Here is a 20,820-nt window from a genome sequence, read left to right as displayed (position 1 = left end):
CACTGTAAAAAGTAGAAAGAGACAATCAGTTCATTTACATGGACAGTTACAATAGAGCTTTGCGTTGTCGAGCTTCAGTCTTTACCTGTCTAAGTATTTATGATACAATGCATAAAAGAATAATTGAAGGAAGGACATTAAATAAGCCAGGTTACACATCATGCATCTGCTATAGCATGCATGCACACAACAGCGAGGCCAATTGTGGTCCGATCAATGTGTATGCATGCTGGACAAAGCTGTGCTAGAATTGCATTATCTAGGTCTGTTAGTCCGACTTTGCAAAAATCAGACTGGTATGATTTCAGTCGGATTAAGCATTTACATGATATCTTAAAAGGGAAAAACAACATTGTTAGTATGATGGAAATCAAACTTTTAAAGAGCATGTAAACGTATAGATAAGTTAGGGGAGAAGATAATACTGGGAGTGTTGTAATACAGACCTCAGGGTTGCTTGAGGTCAGCAGTGAGTCTGTTTGGGGGAGATTGAGGCTGGACTGCACTGAAGTAAACATCCTCACCTCTGAGGTCACTGGAGGAGCATGAAAATCAGCTGCAGATAGACCGTAGACGACCCAGCCTGACCAGAGCACTCACACGCACACTCCTTATCTCTCACTCTCAGGCCTCTATCTGCTTGGCATAGCACTACAAGTACTTGGTTCTGTCATTTAGTGTCTCTCATACAGCTCTGCCTCAGAGCTCCTGGGAGTATTTTCACATACACTAAAGAGCAGTTTGGGATCCCTGTTTCTCCATGTTTTCTCTGTTCTGAATGTGAAAGAAAAATAGTGTTCAAATGGATAGTACACCCTAAAATGAAAATTCTGTAATAATTTACCCACACTCGTGTGATTTCAAACCCATGTAACTTGCTTTCATATGTGTTTGGAACAACATGAGTGTGAGTAAATAATGACAGAATTTTCATTTGTGAGGGAACTCTCCTTTTAAAAACAAGTGGCTTTCAAAACAAACACTTGACACACTTATGAATGTTACATTTATATAGCGCTTTTTCTGACACTACACTCAAAGCACTTTGCACTGTGAACAGGGGACTCTCCTCAACCACCACCAGCGTGCAGCATCCACCTGGAAACGTGCCTTTAATGGAGACTTGGATAATGAACCTATGATGGAGGAGCAGTGAGCAATAGAAGTGAAGACAGGAAAATAAGCATCATCATTACCATTAATGTCAAGATTGTTATCGTCATCATTCAGTCTTTTGTAACAGACTCACGATCCCCCTTCCTGCTTACTGTCTCCCATTCAGTCACAGTGAGTTAATCCTACTGACATATAAGATTGTATCTCACTCGATCGTTTAGGCTTTAGTTCCTTAATTCTGGAGATGTGACATCCACACGCAGCCCTTGTTGAAGACACTGAAGCCAATATTTGAAGCTACTGCAGCATCACTGTTGTTTCACATGTGCGTCATGGGCTAGGTCTGGTTGAGTCAAAAAAGCAAAATGATTTAAGGCCTAAATAAGCCCCCATCTTAGATCTAGAAGTAGTAAACATTTATGGCATAAATTCTACAAATGCTAAGTGGTAATGCAAGCTGAACAAAGATTTATCCCAGACACATACTCTATGGTAAATAGGCAAACGTAGACACAAATGCTTGTCCAACGCATTGCCAGTGTGCAATCCAGTTGTCCAAACTTCAAAGTGCACCCAGTCGTTTTCTTCTAAATTTTTCACCCATGTCTCTTTGAAAGTCAAGTTATTTTTGTATGTTTTGTCATGTGAGGAACAGGACCGCACTGTCTTCAATAGTTGTGTTTCATCTATCGGGGCCAGTGCGAGCCAAGGCTATCAACTGATCAGCCAGGGCCAGTAGGACCTCGAAACCAAAAAGCAATCTGCATTTCCACCATTGAGCCAATAGCTCCACAGACGTTGCCTTAAAACCCACCCTAAATACGCCCTGGTGCCAACATCACACACCCTGGCCATTTCACAAGCAAGAGGGAAGCTCAAGTTGAGGTTTGAGACTCTGGAGACTAGCTAGCCTTTGAAATGAACATGGTGCACACTGAAGCTGCCATTTGTTCGCTTATTTTGGTCTTTGCTTGGGTGAAAGTGAGACCTGACTCTGCCTCAATCTCCAATTGGCCTTCTTTTGCCCAAGGGTAATCGGCGGGCCAAAGGCACTTGAGCTCTGAGGAGGCCCGATGAAGCCCCAGAAGTGATAGTGGGAACATAACTGACCCTGTCATGCACTAGCACGCCATCATTTCACCCGACAGTGGAAACACGGCTAATGTATGTAAAACCTGACTAGACCTATTGCATGTATTTCAGGCTCTGGCTCTTAAATTAAAAAGTTAGAAGCATAATCAATAAATTGAATACTAGTTAATGCCATTGGCTGATTGGTAATGTTATCAAAAATGTAATCCATTAAAAGTAACTGTAACCTGATTATGCACATTTGTAAAAGTAATGCAATTACAAGTACTTAATTTTGTTAATCTGATTACATAATGTAAATCAAAATTATATGTAATCCATTAATATTCAACACTGACAGCAAAATTTTCTTAAAAAGTGCTCCTCCATGAAAGATAAAACTGACCGTAGAAGACATTTATGTGAATGCTCGCTATAAAGCTTCCCTTGCTATGATGCTGAGAATGCTATGCGTACTTACATTGCATTATGAATTGTGGTCTAAAACATTTTGGAACACAACAATGTGTGAAATTGAGCATGCTTAACTAGTAGCATCTGCATTTATGTAATTGCGTAGAGTATATTACTGGCCTTAGAGTGCAATTTACAGCAGTTGAGATTGTTTGGCATAGAGGAGAAGCTGTTATTGAGATGAAGAGATGGAGAAAAAAAGATGAAAGGAAAAGAATGAGAGAGAAACAGTCCAGGTCAGTGCTTGAGGGGATGAGGATGAAACAAGGAAGTAAACACAAAGATTCTGAGAGAAATGAGAAAAGAGAGCGTGGGTGTTGGCGAAATCATCATGCACAACATTAGGCTGGCGTTGCATCTGCATTCCTGCCATTTTAGACCATTCAGCACTGTCTGCTCACATAAACAGACACAAAAAAAATTATTTAGATCAGGTGGATGGTTGACAGACAGTCTAGCATGTGATCTGCTCTCATATCGCCTTCTTAAGGCAGGAAGATTAGTCTCATTGACATTTTTTAAGAGGTTTTTAAGAGTCTGCTATCTGGGAAGGTTTTAAATCTCTAGATTAGAAAGTTTGGAAACATCTTAAATGATTTTGAAGATGGACATTTTCCAACAATGCGGCAAAACTTTTCAGCAATTTTAAAGTCGCTTATACATGCTAGAGTTGAGGCTGAGATCTGTAAATCTGAAGTTTTTAACTCCCTTTGATCTCCTGCTGAAAACAGGTTATCCCCATCTGACCATTCTATTGCTAGGCTAATTTTCCACATCAATTACACTGTATAACATTTTTTTTGTTTTTTCCTGGGTTATTTCCTAATTGCTTATGTCTCAAAAGTATAGAAAATGGCTATTATTCCCCACAAACTTTGCTTTTGTGACCAGGACAGTGATATTTTGAAATTTACCTATTTCCAATGAGAAAACGGGTGAATTTGTGTCTTTTTGTTAACATAAAGTCCAAAAAAAAAACAACAACATACGAATCCAAATTAACATGTATTTATACTAAAGTAAGTGTGTGTCCATAATGGTAACAAGTACCCGTCTCTTCCCCCGGCTCACTCGATGCACCTCAAAGAGGATTACAACAGCATCAAGACCTTGCTGGACACCTTTAAGTATGATGAGTATGGCTGGGAGGTCATAGGAGACTTCAAAATGGTGGCATTCCTGATGGGTCTCCAAGGCGGTTTTACCAAGTTTCCCTGCTATCTTTGCCTTTGGGACAGCAGGGACACCAAGGCGCACTACCACAGGCGGGACTGGCCACAGCGGACCGAGTTCTCTTTGGGGAGGAACAACGTCAAGTGGGAGCCACTGGCGGACCCCCGGAAGGTGCTGATGCCACCACTGCACATCAAATTGGGCCTTATGAAACAATTTGTCAGAGCTCTAGATAAGGAGTCGGCAGCCTTCAAGTACCTTGAAGCTGTCAAAGGCAAAGGTCAAAGCCGGTGTCTTCATCAGACCACAGATAAATAAGGATTTTGGATTCATATTTGTTTTTTTCTGACTTTATGTGAACAAAAAGACACAAATTCGCCCGTTTTCTCATTGGAAATAGGTCAATTTCAAAATATCACTGTCTTGGTCACAAAAGCAAAGTTTGTGGGGAATAATAGCCATTTTCTATACTTTTGAGGCATAAACCATTAGGAAATAACACTTACTACCCAGGAACAAAAATTGTGTTACATAGTGTTATTAACACACCAAGCTAATGATACACACTCTACATAGAGGTAAAACGTGTTAAGTTTAGAGACTATATTTGTTTAATATTCAGAGATTCAGTGTTCAGTGTCTTTGGATTGTATAAGCTGTGTGAGCAATCTCAGCTCAGATCTACACTATAAAGAAACAGCATGTTCCTAATAGACGGCCAGTTGACTGGACTGATTGGTCACGGTTTGTAATCAAAATGATAATTTAGAGAACTCTCTTTTTGACATGAAGGCGGGGAGTGCTATTAGTTGCATGCTTTACAAGTTCTGTTTGCAAGACACTCATTGAAACTTGCATCCAAGTGTGCATGGGCGTGTTTAAGAAAGGGTTGATGGAAGTGGCCTCTTTTTAAACAGAATAGAATAGAACCTATGTTAAACTGCCACTATAAAAGTGCAGTAAGTGCAGAGGAATTGTGCTGCTGTCGATCTCAAAAATGATAAAGGACTTTCAAAATTGAAAAAAAATCCCAAATATTTCTGTGGCAGGGAGGAGGGCGGGGCCGGGTCGTGATGCTGCACACCCGGCTCCTAATCAGGCTAATCAAGCCCTTGAGAGGGATAAAGGCAACCGGAGGTGGCAGTTCCAGGGAGAGAGAGTAACAGGCAGCTGCCCGGCATGTGTTTGTGTTTGTCTTTTTGTTTAAGTTAATCATTAAACTATTATTTATATTGTTAAGCTGGTTCTCGCCTCCTCCTTTCCACTGAACTTCGTTACACTGGTGTCGCAACCCGGGAAGGAGGAGGGATGCACCGTAGTAGAGTCCTCGCCACTACCATCCACCCCAACAGAGCAGCCGCGGCCATCCGCCAGGGGACGGAGGAGCCCGGCTGCCTGAGAGCGGAGGAACGGCCGCCAACTGCAAGGGGAGGAGGGGCTCCTAGTCAACCACCTGGAGCGGTCAGGGCCACTGCCAAGGGCAGAGCAGACCCCTACCAGCTGCTAAAATGCGGCGGGGTCGAGAGGACCGCCGACCACGAGCAGGGAGGGACTCCTGGCCGAACCGCCTGGAGCGGGAGAACCGCTGCCAGGGACAGCTGTGCAGCTGTCGTCCACTAGAGGGTGGAGGAATGGCCGAGGACCAGGCTATGGTGTATCGGAGAACCGGCGAGTAAGTTTTATTTTTTCTCTCTCCTCTCTCATTTTTTTTCCCTCCCCTTGTCACCCTCCCAGGTCCGAAGAGGCGGGGATGACCTATCGGCAGGTGGGGCCGGAAAGGCACGCTCACTTAGCACTTAATTAGGAAGACCTGTACACCTGTGGCAGCAGTGCAATGCATATAATCATGCAGATACGGTCAGGAGCTTTAGTTAATTTTCACATCAACCATCAGAATGGGTAAAAAAATGTGATCTCAATTATTTAGACCGTGGCATGATTTTTGGTGCCAGATGGGCTGGTTTGAGTATTTCTGTAGCTGCTGATCTCCTGGGATTTTCACACACAAAAGTGTCTAGAGTTTACTCAAAATGGTGCCATAAACAAAAACATCCTGTGTGAGCGGCTGTTCTCTGGACAGAAACATCTTGTTGATGAAAGAGGTCAACAGAGAATGGTCAGACTGGTTCGAACTGACAGAAAGGCTATGGTAACTCAGGTAACCACTCTGTACAATTGTAGTGAGCAGAATAGCATCTCAGAATGCACAACACACCGAAACTTGAGGCGGATGGGCTACAATAACAGAAGACCATGTCGGACACTTTATAGAACCATAGTGTTCCTAATAAAGTGCTCAGTGAGTGTATATCCTATTTAAAATATTTTACATTTTCTATTTCGAAAGGTTTCAGTCATTATTCAAATGACTCACAGTCTCTTTGACGTTTTAATCCCATTACATTCTTTAGTATCTTTCTCATTGTATTACAGACTTGTATTTTGTATTTTGTGATCCAAATGTCTGTACTTTTCAACATTTCATTTTTCAATGCTTATTTTGTGACAATATTCCAGGCCAGTGTGACCTTGGATGCCATGCAACCCAATTGCAATGCAGCAAGCGTCCCATTACCTGTATCAACATGATGTTACTTTGAGCAAGGATATCTGCGAAATGACTAAATCAAAATCTAACAGTTCTAACTTATGGTGCCACTTATGTCAAGCTCAAAGTGACAGTTAAATTCCCCTGCTTCAGTGCCAAACTGAGTGCACACAGACATTTTAAGCAGCAAAGGAGCATGAAAAATTCTATGGCATATTAAACACGCATGTAGACTTAGAATCAATGCTCAGGAAGGACTTCAGTTCTGCATACAAGGATCATGCAAAAACCTGTGGTCAAACTCACTACAAAATAACTTATGTAGTTATTTAAGACATAATTGACAAATGATGTAATAAAGACACAAGGGCCTGCCTAGGGATATATATTATGCTAATTGGATACATGGGAGTCTTTTTGTAATACTATTGTCTTAATTTTGAATGATTCATGATGCATTTCTCTGCTGAAAAAAACTAAACAGAAGAGCCACTAAAGAGACTCTATAGTTTCAGTAGTTTTTGGTTTGAAATACAAAAACTGAATGTCCCTAAATCAAGAGTTAAAGTTGTAGAGAAACTACAGTGAAGGCCGAACACTGAAGTTGCAGTCTGTTTGCAGAAAAGAAAGATTAGGGGTATTGACTCTTGATCTTAAAATGGCTGAATTCCTCTGGCATAAACGGTCTGTGTCTGTCTACCACATCTCTCTCTTCAGCTGACTGAATTGGATCTACTCTGTGATTCTTTCTGATTCTTCAACCATTATTCTAGGGTAAATCTCACAAAAGAGGCCAATAACAAAACAAAATTAGAATAAAATAATATAAATTAATATAAGATAAAAAGTTTCAAAAATCAAAAACAAATGTTTGTTTTTCAATAAGATTTTTTCACATTAGAGTAATACAAATTTGTGGGAGAAAATGTATTGCCATGAAAATGTAAAAATGCTAAATGGTCCTAAAATAGGCTTTTTTTTTTTCATGGAAAAAAAAAATCTTGAAATATGACTTGAAATTTTTTTCTTTCTTTTTTCTATTACATACAGTACACACAGACACATTTACATACTTGATATTTTGTACTCACAACCCCTTTGCCAGTCTGTGATGTGTTTCTCCATTGTCCTTTACTTCATGTTTGTATTCAGTTCAGCTGTATATTATTTCTGTATTCTCTCTGGTCAGCTCGGCAGACTGAAAAAGAAATTATTTTGAGATGATGAGTCCTGAGAGGAATAAAGAAAACTCAGAAGAGACAGAAGAAAAATAAAAAAGAGAGGTAAGAGGATAGTCTCGTTCAAAGTTTTATTTTTGACTTTTTTAATTGCAAGCAGCTTATGAGTGTTTACAAACTGGCTTCAGTGGTAGGAGCTGCAATGGCACCCTTGAGTTTGATAATGATATAAATGAACCTGGCACTTGGTGAAGACACTTTATTCAGCTGAATAATTGAAACAGTTGCTAAAGAACAGTGTTCTGCCTTTTTCAAACCATCAGAAGGAAGCAGAGCTTAATATTATTTCCCTATCTGACACTCACTCGACGTTGTGTCGATGTAGTGACACTAGGGGTCGCCCTTGGGAGCTGATATTTGAGAAAAGGCCAATGAAAATTGGCGAGTTGAATTTGCATGCCACTTCCCCAGTCATATGGGTATAAAAGGAGCCGGCTTGCAACCACTCATTCAGATTTGTTCTTCGGAGCCGAGCGGTGTCGATGAATTCCATGGTCTCACTGCGAGAGCATGACCATGGCAACGTTGCGGTCACTGCTTTCCTTCTTCAGAGGGAAAGCCACCCCAGCCGCTCCCAGCCCTGGTCCTTCTGCTTACAGGCACCAGGCCGCAACGGTTAGCACTGGGGGCAATTTGGGGACCCCAATGGGAGCGGACCTCCCATTCCCCAGTACGCGCGTTTGCCCCGGTTGAGTTCTGGGATGAGACAGGCAGCTCGCCCCAGGGCGAGTTTAATGTCTCTTTTGGGGCTCAAGAGCAGGATGAGCTCTTGATCGCAGCATCGGAGAGCGGGCTGGTACGGTCAGACACGGAGGACTCGGCTGAGTTCCCAACTTCGGGTTGTCACGACCCCTGTACATCAAATATTCACGGCCGGGGCACTATGAATGCAGTTTCCCCACCTTCGCGCACCCAGCTGCAGCACACACACACGGTTATGACGAGCCATGAGGACACTCAGCCACCTCCCCCGTCGCTGACTGGTCCTATGGTGGGTATCCGGAGGGAGGTAAGTGCTTTAGTGTTTCTTTCAGCACAGCCACGGGTTTGGGACGCGAGGCTCCTCAACATCCTGCTCCGATCCGCCACGAGACCTCATCCGCAGGTACGTCAAACGCGATTGGTACCTCATGCTCGGAGTTTGGAGTCATGTCTAGTGCTCTCCAACCCGCACGTTGGCTGTGGGCGGCTGTCCCCCTCCACCTTGAAGGTGTATTTGGCCGCTATAGAGGCACACCACGATGCGGTGGATGGTAAGTCCTTGGGTAAGCACGACCTGATCATCAGTTTCCTTAGAGGCGCTAGAAGGTTGAATCCTCCTAGGCCACACCTCGTTCCCTCATGGATCTCTCCGTGGTCCTACTGGACCTGCGGAGAGCCCCGTTTGAGCCTCTGGAGTCAGTCGAGCTAAAGGCCCTCTCCCTGAAGACAGTCCTGACTGCGCTCACTTCTGTCAAGAGGGTTGGGGAGCTGCAGGCGTTCTCTGTCGGCGATACGTGCCTAGAGTTCGGTCCGGCATACTCTCACGTGGTCTTGAGACCCCGGCTGGGCTATGTACCCGAGGTTCCCACTACCCCTTTTAGGGACCAGGTGGTGAGCCTGCAAGTGCTGCCCAGTGAGGAGGCAGACTCAGCCTTGTCGTTGCTGTGTCTGGTACTTGGACCGCACCGAGAGCTTTAGACGCTCCGAGCAGCTCTTTGTCTGTTTTGGGGGACAGTGGAAGGGGAAGGCTGTCTCCAAACAGAAGATTGCCCCCTGGATCGTGGATTCCATTGCTTTGGCATACCAGGCCCAGGGTGTGCCGTCCCCCCTGGGAGTATGAGCACACTCCACTAGGAGTGTGGCATCCTCATGGGCCTTGGCGAACGGCGCCTCTCTAGCAGACATCTGTAGAGCAGCAGGCTGGGTGACACCCAATACCTTTGTGAGATTTTATAATCTCCGGGTTGAGCCAGTTTTGTGCTAATGTTAGTTTCTCTTTATGTGATAGCAGTTGTTTTTGTGAGGTTTGTACCGAGCTTCACTGGCAAACTTCTGCCTTCAACCAGTCTGTTTGTGCCTTTGTTGTGTTTGTGTGTGTGTGTGTTCGCGGCCGTGTTTATGGCAGTCGCTCCAACATTTCCGGTACGCGAAATCGGTATATACAATGGCAATTACATGTCTGGGTTGAATGTTTTTATGCATTTTGTAATTGTCTGTCCTTTTTAGGTGAAATAAACTGCTCACCAGAATGCATCTTTCTCCAGCTGCAGGGCTGAACTTCTGACGCTGCTGTTTTTTTTTTTTTTTTTGCTTTTGCTTTTGGTTTTGTTTTGCTTTTGTTCTGTTTTGGTATGTTTCCATTTAAAACTCAGATGCTGGCTCTGAAAGCACTGTTTTTGGGACTCACAGAGACAAGTGTCTGTACGTCTTGAGCCAATGAGATTGTCATGAGTTTGGAAACTTTTATTTTGTTCTGATTGAAACCATTTTCATTTTATGTTATTTGTGTGAAGTTGATCGTAGCAGGGTGATTTGTTATCAGCATCTCTCTCTCCCCTGCTCTTCACACTTTTTGTGTGGGTTAACCCTTTCATATGTACTATCACACATACTATGTGATGATTAATAACTGTCCCTAGCAGAGTAGCGTCACACATGTGTGTTTCTGCAACAGCCAGTTATGCAACAGCTTTCATGCCGACACACAACTGCACTGAACAAGCGCCTGTCATACATATTTGCACAAATACTGAATCATACAGTGTCTTCTAGCACATAATCCATTTATTTTATACTCATACATCCAAATGATCACCAAAGTACCATAATAAAAAGTTCACAGCTCATGTACACACAGTCATCACATCAAATGCAATCATCCAATGCATGCGGCCATGTTTGTTTACATTAGTGGTTATGGTATTGTTTTTCATCACACAAACTACTCAAACAGTCTTTTCAAGCATATGATACCTTTATTTTATGTAACAGACAGCCAAACTGTCACAAGTACCACGACATCAGTTTACTCCCAGTCAATACAGTGCAGTCGTACCGTGCCTGTAGCCGTCTACTCATTAGGAGGACATGCGGTTGTCATTCAGACAAACAGCAACTCATCCTGTGCACGCAGTCATCTGGGTGACGATGCGTTTCACACACACACAATATCTGAGATATCAAACAGTGCACAGGCAAACTGTACTCCTTATATTATTTGTCCATTTATTTTTATAGCTATATATAAACAAAATAAATAAAACTAATACAGTATAGTAGACATAACCAGTCTGTTAATATGTTTACCATGATATATACAGTATTTATTTATTTATTTATTAAATGACAAGAAATTAAGAATAACAAACAACTTGTCTACACTTCGCCCTCCTTTACCGGCTGTGCAGTGTCACGCGCAGAAATAACTCACTCTGGGGGGCTCTGCAGAGCAATTTAGACCCTACTCATGAAAAGGTTAAACCCCTTGTTTGAGTTTGTTAGCTCTGTCCAGAGTTTTTGTCTTGGTTTTGTTAGTTTTTTATGATCCTTTTATTTTGTTAATTTTATTTGTCTTTTCTCAGGAATTGAGGGCCCCAGTGTAGGGGAATAGCCATTCCTCGCTAAATCATAGTGGTGCCTCTGTCACATGATGAGTGCTGTGTATTCACAACTGATTCACCTGTGTGCTTTGTGTGAGTGAGTGTACACCTGTGGGTGAAGTGTCTTTTTATAGGGGGATCGCTGCGCTCGGCTAGTCTACCTGCTTCTGGTAAGCCTCCACCCTCTCAGTTGCACAAGCAAAGATATGCTTGTTTTGTCTTTCTTTTGAGTGTAAAGCCTATTGCGAACCACGCAGCAGATTGCCTGTGCTCACAATTTAATACACTTTTAAATGAGTGTCCAGTGCCCTTCTGATACATGTATCTTATAATAAAGAATTATTTTTGTACTTTGGTATCCATGTCTCTTGCCCTTTTGTTTTAGAACCACAAACCAGTGTGCCCTTTCTATTTGACTGGGTTAGTATTTCCCTGTTAATTACAGCGAGGTGTAGTCAGCTTTTCTATTGGTTTTCCCTCAAATATTAGCATCAGCAGCATTCTCCCCCCTCTGCTGGTGCTACAGCTCTATCCTCTACCCCCCACACCTCTACACTTATATTACCATATATCTGGTCTTGAAAGGGATTACAGTGACTTTGGCAATAGAAGAAAAGAATAGAAGAACACCATCCATCCCTGCTTTCTATAAGAGTGATACTTCATTATGGTATATTTGAAGCATGAAACACTTAGATTTATTAACACTTAGACATTCAGTTGTCATGCATATTTATTAATTTAACCTTTAGGTCCCACGCAAACCTTTGAACGTGACAAATGGTCTCTAACCAAACCTGCAGATACATTTTTTGCTCAAGGGCAAAGCTGTGTTTGGATGATTCAGCCACCCTCTTGTTTATGGATCATCCCTTCTGATGTTTCAACACTGGATCAAATCTACCACTACAGTACCACCAAACAAACAATATACAGTCTTATGCATTATACATGAGAACAGATAATTAGTTTTCTCCCATTATGTCCCTGATCAGTTTATACCCTAATATGATTAATTACAGTTCTCTGAAGCGTTGCGACCTCAGGCAGAAATCTATTGACATTTAGCCCAACACTCAGTACCTTGGGGATTCAGCAGTTCTTGAATGATCTTGTAGAAGGGTTATTACAAGGCCAAATGCCAAATAGAGCTGACCCACATAATGGAATGTTACTTTGTTCCCAATCTATTACCACTGTATACTTCACCAAGAAATGCAACTCCAGGTTTGGATAAAGAACCTGACAGATAGCAATTAACCTACTGAGTATATGAAGAAATATGTGAAACCTTGTTGTAATAAACTGATCTTATTGGTGAAAATGGGGTTTAGGAAAGATTGGATCCCAGGATGGATCCAAGGGATCAGTTTGTTCTCCCAAACTTGCCCATTATCCTCCATTACATAATTACTCTCAATTAAAACCACCAACATTACACTGTGGACAGAGCTGAAGCAGTGAGTAGACCACAAGCTGGGTACACTACACAGAGAGAGCCCTGACTCTACCATCCATCATCAATACTTACAATCACTCCTGCACATTCCTGTGTGGCCAACACAGTGAGGGTCATTGCCAAACAGTCCATTATATTCCTCTCCAAAACACAATTCAATTACAAATGTTCATTCGATCCAATACTTTATCCACAGAGTGTAGGTTCCAATGTGGTTTTGGGAATTAATTGTATTCATTCAAATATTATTAAAAAGTCGATTGGACAAGGTTTTTTGTGGTGCATAAAAATTAAATCTCATAAAAAATGTAACCAGAGCAGCTATATTATTTTTGGCAGCTAGGACATTGAGTCTCTACTTTACAATAGTGCAGCTCTTGTCATCTCAGGACAGAACTACTGCAATGCTCTGCTATCCGGCCTTTCAGCTAGCACTATCAAGTCTCTAAAGATGATCCAGTACGTGGTGGCACATCTGGTCTTCTTCAATCAACCAACCAAAGAGGGTCCAAAAAGTTCTATGTTCTCGCCCATCCTCTGTGGTCAATAAGTGAGCAGTGCCAGGAGGTACCATCCCAAATAGAAAAAAAGTCACTTACCAGAACCTTTAGTTTCTCTGTTCCTCTGTGGTAGAACAAACTTCCAACCTTCACCCAATCTGCTAGGACCATCACAACCTTCCAGAAACGGCTAAAGACATACCTGTTCTGTGAACACTTAATTAATCCAGGACCATAAACATTTGCACTTCCTATCAAAAAATACTCTGGTTTACTCTCAAAACTCTATTGAGGAACAGCTAATATTGTTGTCTCCTGAGTAATAAATTGCTTGTGCTGTTCCTCATTTGTATGTTACTTTGAATAAAAGCATTGGCAGAATGATTAAACGTAAATGTAAATATGGGTGAGGGAAACGGCACTCAAAGAAATCCATCTATCTACTCTTTTTTCCCTCTATCAAAGGGAATTACAGGTAATGGTAATCACTTTTGTCCTTTGTCTTTGGTATTAAGGCTGGCAGAACGGTGAAACACTCTCGTGTGTGTGTGTTTCACACTTTAACAAAGTTTCTGGAATGGTCGGTGATCAATGCGTCATGCCCTGCAGCAGCGAGAACTCAACCAGCCGCATGAGATGCAGGCCACCATTTAATTTCACGCTCAAGATCTGAGAGCTACCTCTCACACGGTGGAGAGAGAAGGTGAGAAAGCTGAGAACCAAAGAGGATGGAGTGGTTGTTAAAAATAAGAGGAAGAATGGGAGAAGGCTTATAGTGGTGGAAGAGAGAAAGGGGATTTACAGAGGGCATACAGTAAGGGCAAATAAAGTGCATCCACGCAAATCAGTCAGTGAGAGAACTGACTTAAATTCAGAGCTGAGACTGTCAGATGGGGACACAAGGATTGGAAGTGATGATTTGCCTCAAACACAAAGGACTCCAGAAGAGCTGAAATAAGATGAATAACTGTTTAGAGAGCAGTATTGTGGTTTTAGTTCCAGTCCTCTAATCTAATTGGACAAGCAGCATTCCAAGAGTGCTGATATTCAGTATAACAGCACTGGGATGCATTATTACTTGCATCATTCCACTGGTCTGTGTTCGAGCCACTGAAGACATGCTGCCAGCCTGCGAAATGCTTTGCATCAGGGTCCTGATCAGCTGACTGTACAGTATGTTATCCCTTATATTAACAGTATTCATACAACCACTATGATATTGGTCAATTGAAAGATTACTGTGGGTAAGAGTATCAAGGTTAAAAGACTTGTATTTTATGATTTTATAATTGTTGTATTTCTTCCAAAGTGAAAAGTTACATGAAAAGTCTCTAATTCTAAAATATTTTATTTATTTTATATGAAGTTTGCAATTTTTGCAACCCTGTTACCATAATCTAGGGCATGTCATACAAGTGCAGTGTCAATTTAGTGCCTTAAATGCAAACAATAAGTAATAGTAAACAATAAATGCAACAAGTAGTATTAAACAATAAATATCTAGTGTCGAATACACCAAATCACCATGCAAAACAGAACTGAGCAAAACGTCAGCCTCTTATCATCAGGTGAATGTCCCAGTCATGCTTTCATAAGTCTCCAACTTCACTGAACTGAATTGTACGAACTGAACTGGAATTCTTCAACTGACTTGATCCTCATATTGTTTCCTGAAGCTGTCTCCAACTGGAAATAATTCCAAGCAGCGTTCTTGGAACATCTTCCACACGTACGATTCCTGTTAGGTTATTGAGTGCAGCAGGCACGAGGCAAAAAGAAAACAAAAGTTATTTCTGACAAGTTATTTCTTATGTATTGTGTTATTTTTATTACAAAAATAATTTTTCAGTTGTCGCACATATTACTTTAAGCGCACAATATGTTTCACTCTCATGAAACGATCCATATATCTTTTTTCAATAAAGATGCATGACATTTGAGAACTGAACTGGTTCCGGTCCAGTGTGTTCTGTAACATTTTTATTGATCAGGTACATCAGAAAGAACCTAAAGGGTAAGCAACATACAAAACAAACTTTCATACATTTTCATCAAAAGAATGAGTAAACAAGCTCAACTTTTTGGGTAACACTTTTAAACATTGTTTTTTTATCTTTTGGTTAAGGTAACACACGGTACCATAGTAGTTTTTTTGAGTATATTTGAGTAACATGTAAATACAACAGTACTGTATTTAAATATGGTAATCATTCAGTACCATGGCATTTAACAATGTACCAATGATATTACCACGGATATCTTCACTGTACGATGGTATCACCACATTACTTTTCTGTAAGGCAAGCAGAAGACAAATGCTTTGCCTCTTATCTTGACCAACCTAAAATGCACAAAAGGCACATTTTCCTACTGAATACAAATCTAAGAACAGCCTTTGAAATCTTCATCCAGCAGGACAGTAGTTGTCCAGACTATGCTCTTGCAGTGTGTGTGACTCAAAGTACTCACTCCCAATGCCACAGATAAAACAGTTAGTCTGAAAAGGAAAGAACCTAGATTTAACGGCTACATTCACTGTTTTAATAAAACATGATGAATTACCATATAATACATTGCTAGCCTTAAGAGCTGTTGACAGAGATTAATAACGTATTAACCACAGAGAAATAAAATATTAACACAGCAACATAGCTCTACATTATAATTAGGGGAAATGTTTATTTTTCGATACATTAATTTAGTATGTTAATTGGAACACAAGAAGACAGGTGTTGTAAATCTGGATTAAGGGAATACCAATATACCATGGTGCTAAAATCATCAAATTTTCAGTGGGATGTACCACTTTCAAAGAACATGGTACAAAATAAGGCCTATAGCCTTTAAGTTTTTTTTTTTTTCAAAGGGTCAATGAAAGGAGATGCTGAACCTACAGAAAATGTTGATATGCTATTACAGTATATGACCTCTCTTGTTTTCTATTTATTTTATGGGAGATTTTCCATTTGCAAGCCTGTTACCAAAATGAAGGACATTTCATGCACAGTTTAGACCAAATTGATTAATTATTTTACAATTAAATTTACAAAATGTTTAAAATGAAAGAAATGAATACAACTGAAAAAAGCCAGAACAGGGTTGCAATTTAACCTAAATTAAGCTTTTCGCTCGATTAAATGTTGGTTTGTAGTAACTGATAAATTTATATTTCCCATTATTGAAAGAAAAAATGTCATCTTAAAACAAGGTAACAGGGTTGCATGGTTGATTTTGACTAATGCAGGCAGCATGAATGCATTTTTGAGTTTTTTTATGGTCATCTCGCCATTTTGGAGAGGAGGTCCGAATGATGTTACTTCCTAAGTGTCGCAGTTTTATGGAATGCTATATTTTTGTAATGAGGGGAAATCATGCAGTAACAGGGTTGCATGCAAAATGTAGAACTATTTTTTTTTATTATTATTATTATTATTTTATTATTATTTTAATTGTTGGATGCAGTCGAGAAGGTCAAGACCAAATATGTGGTACAGAAGGGTGTTTAAAACTAGCTACTTGTCAAGGGTTAATATTATGTTAGATAATAGTTTATCTAACATATCTAATAGTTATCAATGAAAAAAAAAAAAAAAAGATTTGTGCCTCTAATTCTGTAGAAACATTAATGGGACACCGAAGTGTACCCTATTTGTGGAAAGTGCCATGTGTGAGACCCACCTCAATGTCCACTTTAACTTGCTCCTGCTGGTCTCTCAACTCCCCAAATGAATCAACAATTAGACCTGAAAATAAATGTGGAATTCTGAAAACATTTAAAATGTACAAACAACAGAGCAATTCAACAGTCACAAACACAATTTAGTAAACAAGACGCATTTAAAACATGAGTATTATTCTACCCCACGCATAAAGCTTTCCTTTAGCATCAAATGATTCTCAGATCTCTTCTCATAATCCCTCTCAGCATGTGAGAGTGGGAACCTTTAATGAAGCTCTCCAGAGATGCTCAGCATGACTCGAGTTAGAGGACAAGCTAAACAATTAAAGCGCAACGATTCTGCACAAATCATTCATTTCACTTTCTAGTGCTTTCAGAAGCTCTTTTTTATTCTCAGTTTCTCACCCTGAATGATGGTGAGGAGGATGACAATGACAAAGAAGGAGGTGATATCGAAGATGATATGATAGAACTCAAACTCATCACTGGCTGGACATTATTTTATCTTAAAAATAAACTGCATAGAATTTGAGAGCATATATGTAACATCCAAAGATATTTAATTCAGCATCTTATGTCAACTCGATCTGGTTTTGATGAACGGGTACATTTTTTTTTCAATAAATAGCCTAATTAATACAATTCATAGCAATCAAATCACATATGTGACATTTGTTACAAATATGTTATTAGACAGGGAAAATAAAGTGGTTGGAGCCGCTGCACGATACGGGATGCCCGTCAACTGAATGCACGTCTCATCACCGCATCTGGTGTTAATAGTATAAATAGCTTAATTATAATAAGTTTTGTTTTTTGAGCTGCTGTTGTTTTGCAAGCTTTGATGCTGACATTATCCAGGCCAAAAGCCTCTGACTTTAGTGGTCCGTGTTTCGAGACCAGCAAGCTTTTGGTTGTTGGTGAAATAAGGGTATAAGACAATGATTGGGTGACCCAGGCCCACCCGTGGCTACGCCAGTGAGTGACACGTTTGATTATGTAAAATCTCAACAAAAGGTGATTTAGAGACTTGAAAAAGTATTTGCGATAACTTACAAAGTTCTGTAATGTGGGATATTTCTGAATGAAACATCCCACTGTATGATTTGATTGGATTTTGAAAAGTGAAACAACAGCACCAATTACATTATTTGTGAATATTATTTCTCCTGCCTGTGCAGCCTTGGTTAAATGAGTAGAAAAGGAAAGTTGTTTCAGAGATGGGGAAAGTTATTACATTTTTATGAAAGCATATGAAAGCAATCGTTTATTAGTTTTAGAATTACATACACTGCTAAATCGTGCACATTAAGGCATTTATTAAGAAAGTAATACTATGGTACTTTGATATTTATGTTCCATGGTACCAAGTGATTTCCATATTTATGTACCATGATATTTACATTTTGCTCCGAGGTACTTAAAAAAAAATACCTTGGAATTACCATAGGCCATGTCCAAAAAAACCATGGATACCATGGTACTTTTTGGTACTTTTTAGCAAGCGGGCTCCATTTTGATTGAATTTTGTCTTTAAATAAACAAATGAATATTTAATAAACATGTAGATATAACATATATAAAGAAAGTGACAAGATACTCACTGTGAGCATATCATCACATTTCATGTTCACCGATTCTCCGTCTTCACCCTTATTGTAAAACTTGCGGAAGAAGTTGAAGGCAACGACAGTGCAGAGATACACGACCACAGCCAAGAGCCCTATAGTCAAAACCAGCTAAAACACAGACAACTGCATTTCATCTCACACTTTCAAATGTATGCACACACAAACACACATAAAACAGTACCTGTTTGCCATTATGCATAACAGATGACATTATGGTGCACAGTGTTTTGAAGCCCATGGCGATGTCCAGTAGGTGAGCGGCAAAGAAAAAGTTATTATAATCGCCCAGAATTGACGCAAACATATTCCAGGCCAGATAAAGGAAGGACTGAGAGACAGACAAAAAGAAACAGACACAAAAACACAAATTTCTTAAGAGATTTGGCTCATTCATTGCTAATTCCTTCAGTCACAAAAATTTAAATACTCAAAGAACGTCATTAGAATAAGATGTTCAGGGTTCCCAGCTTCCATATCTGGTACTTCACATCAATGGTGTTTAATCTAAAATTGTGCAAACATGAGAAAGATTTTTTATTTTTTTATTTAAGCTTATCATATTGAACACTGCTGCCATCATCTGGCACACAGTAATATACTTTTTAATTCTCATTCTCATTGTGGTTATTGCAGATAAAATGACAGAGCTGTGTTTCTTCACTTAACAGAAACAGATTTGACTGAAGAAATGTTAAATGTTAGGAGAGTTTTTAAATGCATTTTAACCCATAACTCACAGGGTAGTGAAGGCACCCCTTTACACAGGTCTCTTTCTCTCCTGAGCCTCAAAGCTGAAGTCAAGAGCAGCTCACTGATGCGTGCTGAACCATACAGCTCTCCATATTTTGTCATCACCTACAGCACAGAGAGACATCACAGAATGCATTAAACACAGACAGACAGCTTTAACCTGCAGCTCAAACCACACAATTTACACAGCCTCACCATTACCACGTCCAGGGAATAGATAATTATTAAGTGTTGCTAACCACAGGTATTACATTTCCGTATGCAACTCATTCCACATGGTTTGAGCTACGGACATGAATGATATCTCAAAATATGTGACTTATTGTGGAAAGGTCTACCATTACTTTTCTTTGCCATTGGACTTACAATTTTTGCCAAACAGAAAACAAAATGTGTGAAAGAATCCCATAGACTTATACTGAAGGAGCGACCTAGTCCTTATCTAGGGACCAGAATATCACAGAGACTAGCAATCACCCAGAACACCCTAGCAGCTATCAAGCAGCACCTTAGCAACCACACAGAACACCCTAGCAACCACCCACCCAGAAAACACTAGTAAATGAATATCAATGCGATAACAGCCACTCAGAACACCTTAGCAACCATACAGTAATGCTTTGGCAACCACACACATAACACCACATATACTTCAGAAAGTGTAAAGATTAAAATTAGGATTAAGGCATAAGACATAATCTTACAAGTAACAATTTACAATTTTTACTAATATACTTTATATTATTACCTTTATGTTTACATATTATATGTTAATGTTTTGTTTTGCACAATTGTATATATTGTCAATGTCCTGCAACCTGAGCATTATCGTAAGCATTTCAATGCCCAGTAAACCCAGTATAAACTGTGCAAATAATAAAGAAAACAACTTGACTTGACCTAAAGATTAAGTCTATTTACTCAAAAGTCACAGAAGTTAGATGTAAGATACTGTCATTTTTATGTTTTTAAATTGTCAAAAGCAGTTTTGAAATTGAATTTGAGAGTAAAGATGGGATGTGTTAATCCTTCCATCCTCTTCAAAAAAATATCCCAAAAATCACTTGGGTATGGTCTGGAAAAAATAGCCGAAGAAGGAGAAGAAGAAAATAGGAAATATTATAAGAGGTAATACTGTAAGACATTATTATATTATAAGAGGTAAATTTTTGTTGCGTAGTAGTGAGCAGTTTGACAGTCATTGTTGAATATCAAGTCAATTTAGGATATCCATATTGCTTATGAACAGGCTACTTGTTTCAGCTTTAAAAAGCAGTTCTGCAGCTCTTACGGTATGTTGATGACCATGTCCCACTGGCCTTTAATGACATCCTCAGAAGGTTGTTCTGTGATGTAAAGTCCATCAAACTCCAGTTTACGAGCCAGCTCCTTTTCTCACTTAAAAATGACTAAAGGAACCTGTCAGTGGTCAGATGATATTAATGAAAGGGTTAGGCAAGTTACTTTAAGGACATGCATGCATGTTGGAGAGCTTTAACAAATGCTAGACAGATGGAAAGGGGTGTTTTAGTCAATCATTCACTGTGTGTTTAGTTTCACCATAAGAAATATAAGGGGCTACTTGCATAGGCACACTCAA

General features: G+C 40.0%; 1 protein-coding gene across 2 annotated transcripts in view; it reads right to left on the bottom strand.

Annotated features, from left to right (window-relative positions):
• Positions 1-20,614, bottom strand: part of chrm3a (cholinergic receptor, muscarinic 3a) — a 248,839-nt gene extending 228,225 nt beyond the window's left edge. The window contains exons 1-6 of one of the 2 annotated variants that reach the window (XM_051722724.1): positions 20,512-20,614; positions 19,208-19,325; positions 18,652-18,798; positions 18,444-18,578; positions 16,839-16,903; positions 7,474-7,580 (exon numbers count right to left, since the gene is read on the bottom strand). The gene's annotated coding sequence lies outside the window, so the exon portion shown is untranslated. Of the gene's footprint in view, positions 1-7,473; positions 7,581-16,838; positions 16,904-18,443; positions 18,944-19,207; positions 19,326-20,511 lie in introns of those variants that run through there. The other variant, XM_051722722.1, reaches the window with a different exon arrangement.
• Positions 20,615-20,820: the final 206 nt, after the last annotated feature.

The sequence above is a fragment of the Myxocyprinus asiaticus genome, chromosome 17 (genome assembly GCF_019703515.2).
Source record: "Myxocyprinus asiaticus isolate MX2 ecotype Aquarium Trade chromosome 17, UBuf_Myxa_2, whole genome shotgun sequence".
NCBI lineage: Eukaryota > Metazoa > Chordata > Actinopteri > Cypriniformes > Catostomidae > Myxocyprinus > Myxocyprinus asiaticus.
Note: the sequence above shows the minus strand (reverse complement) of the source record. Positions and strands in the feature narration are given on the sequence as shown.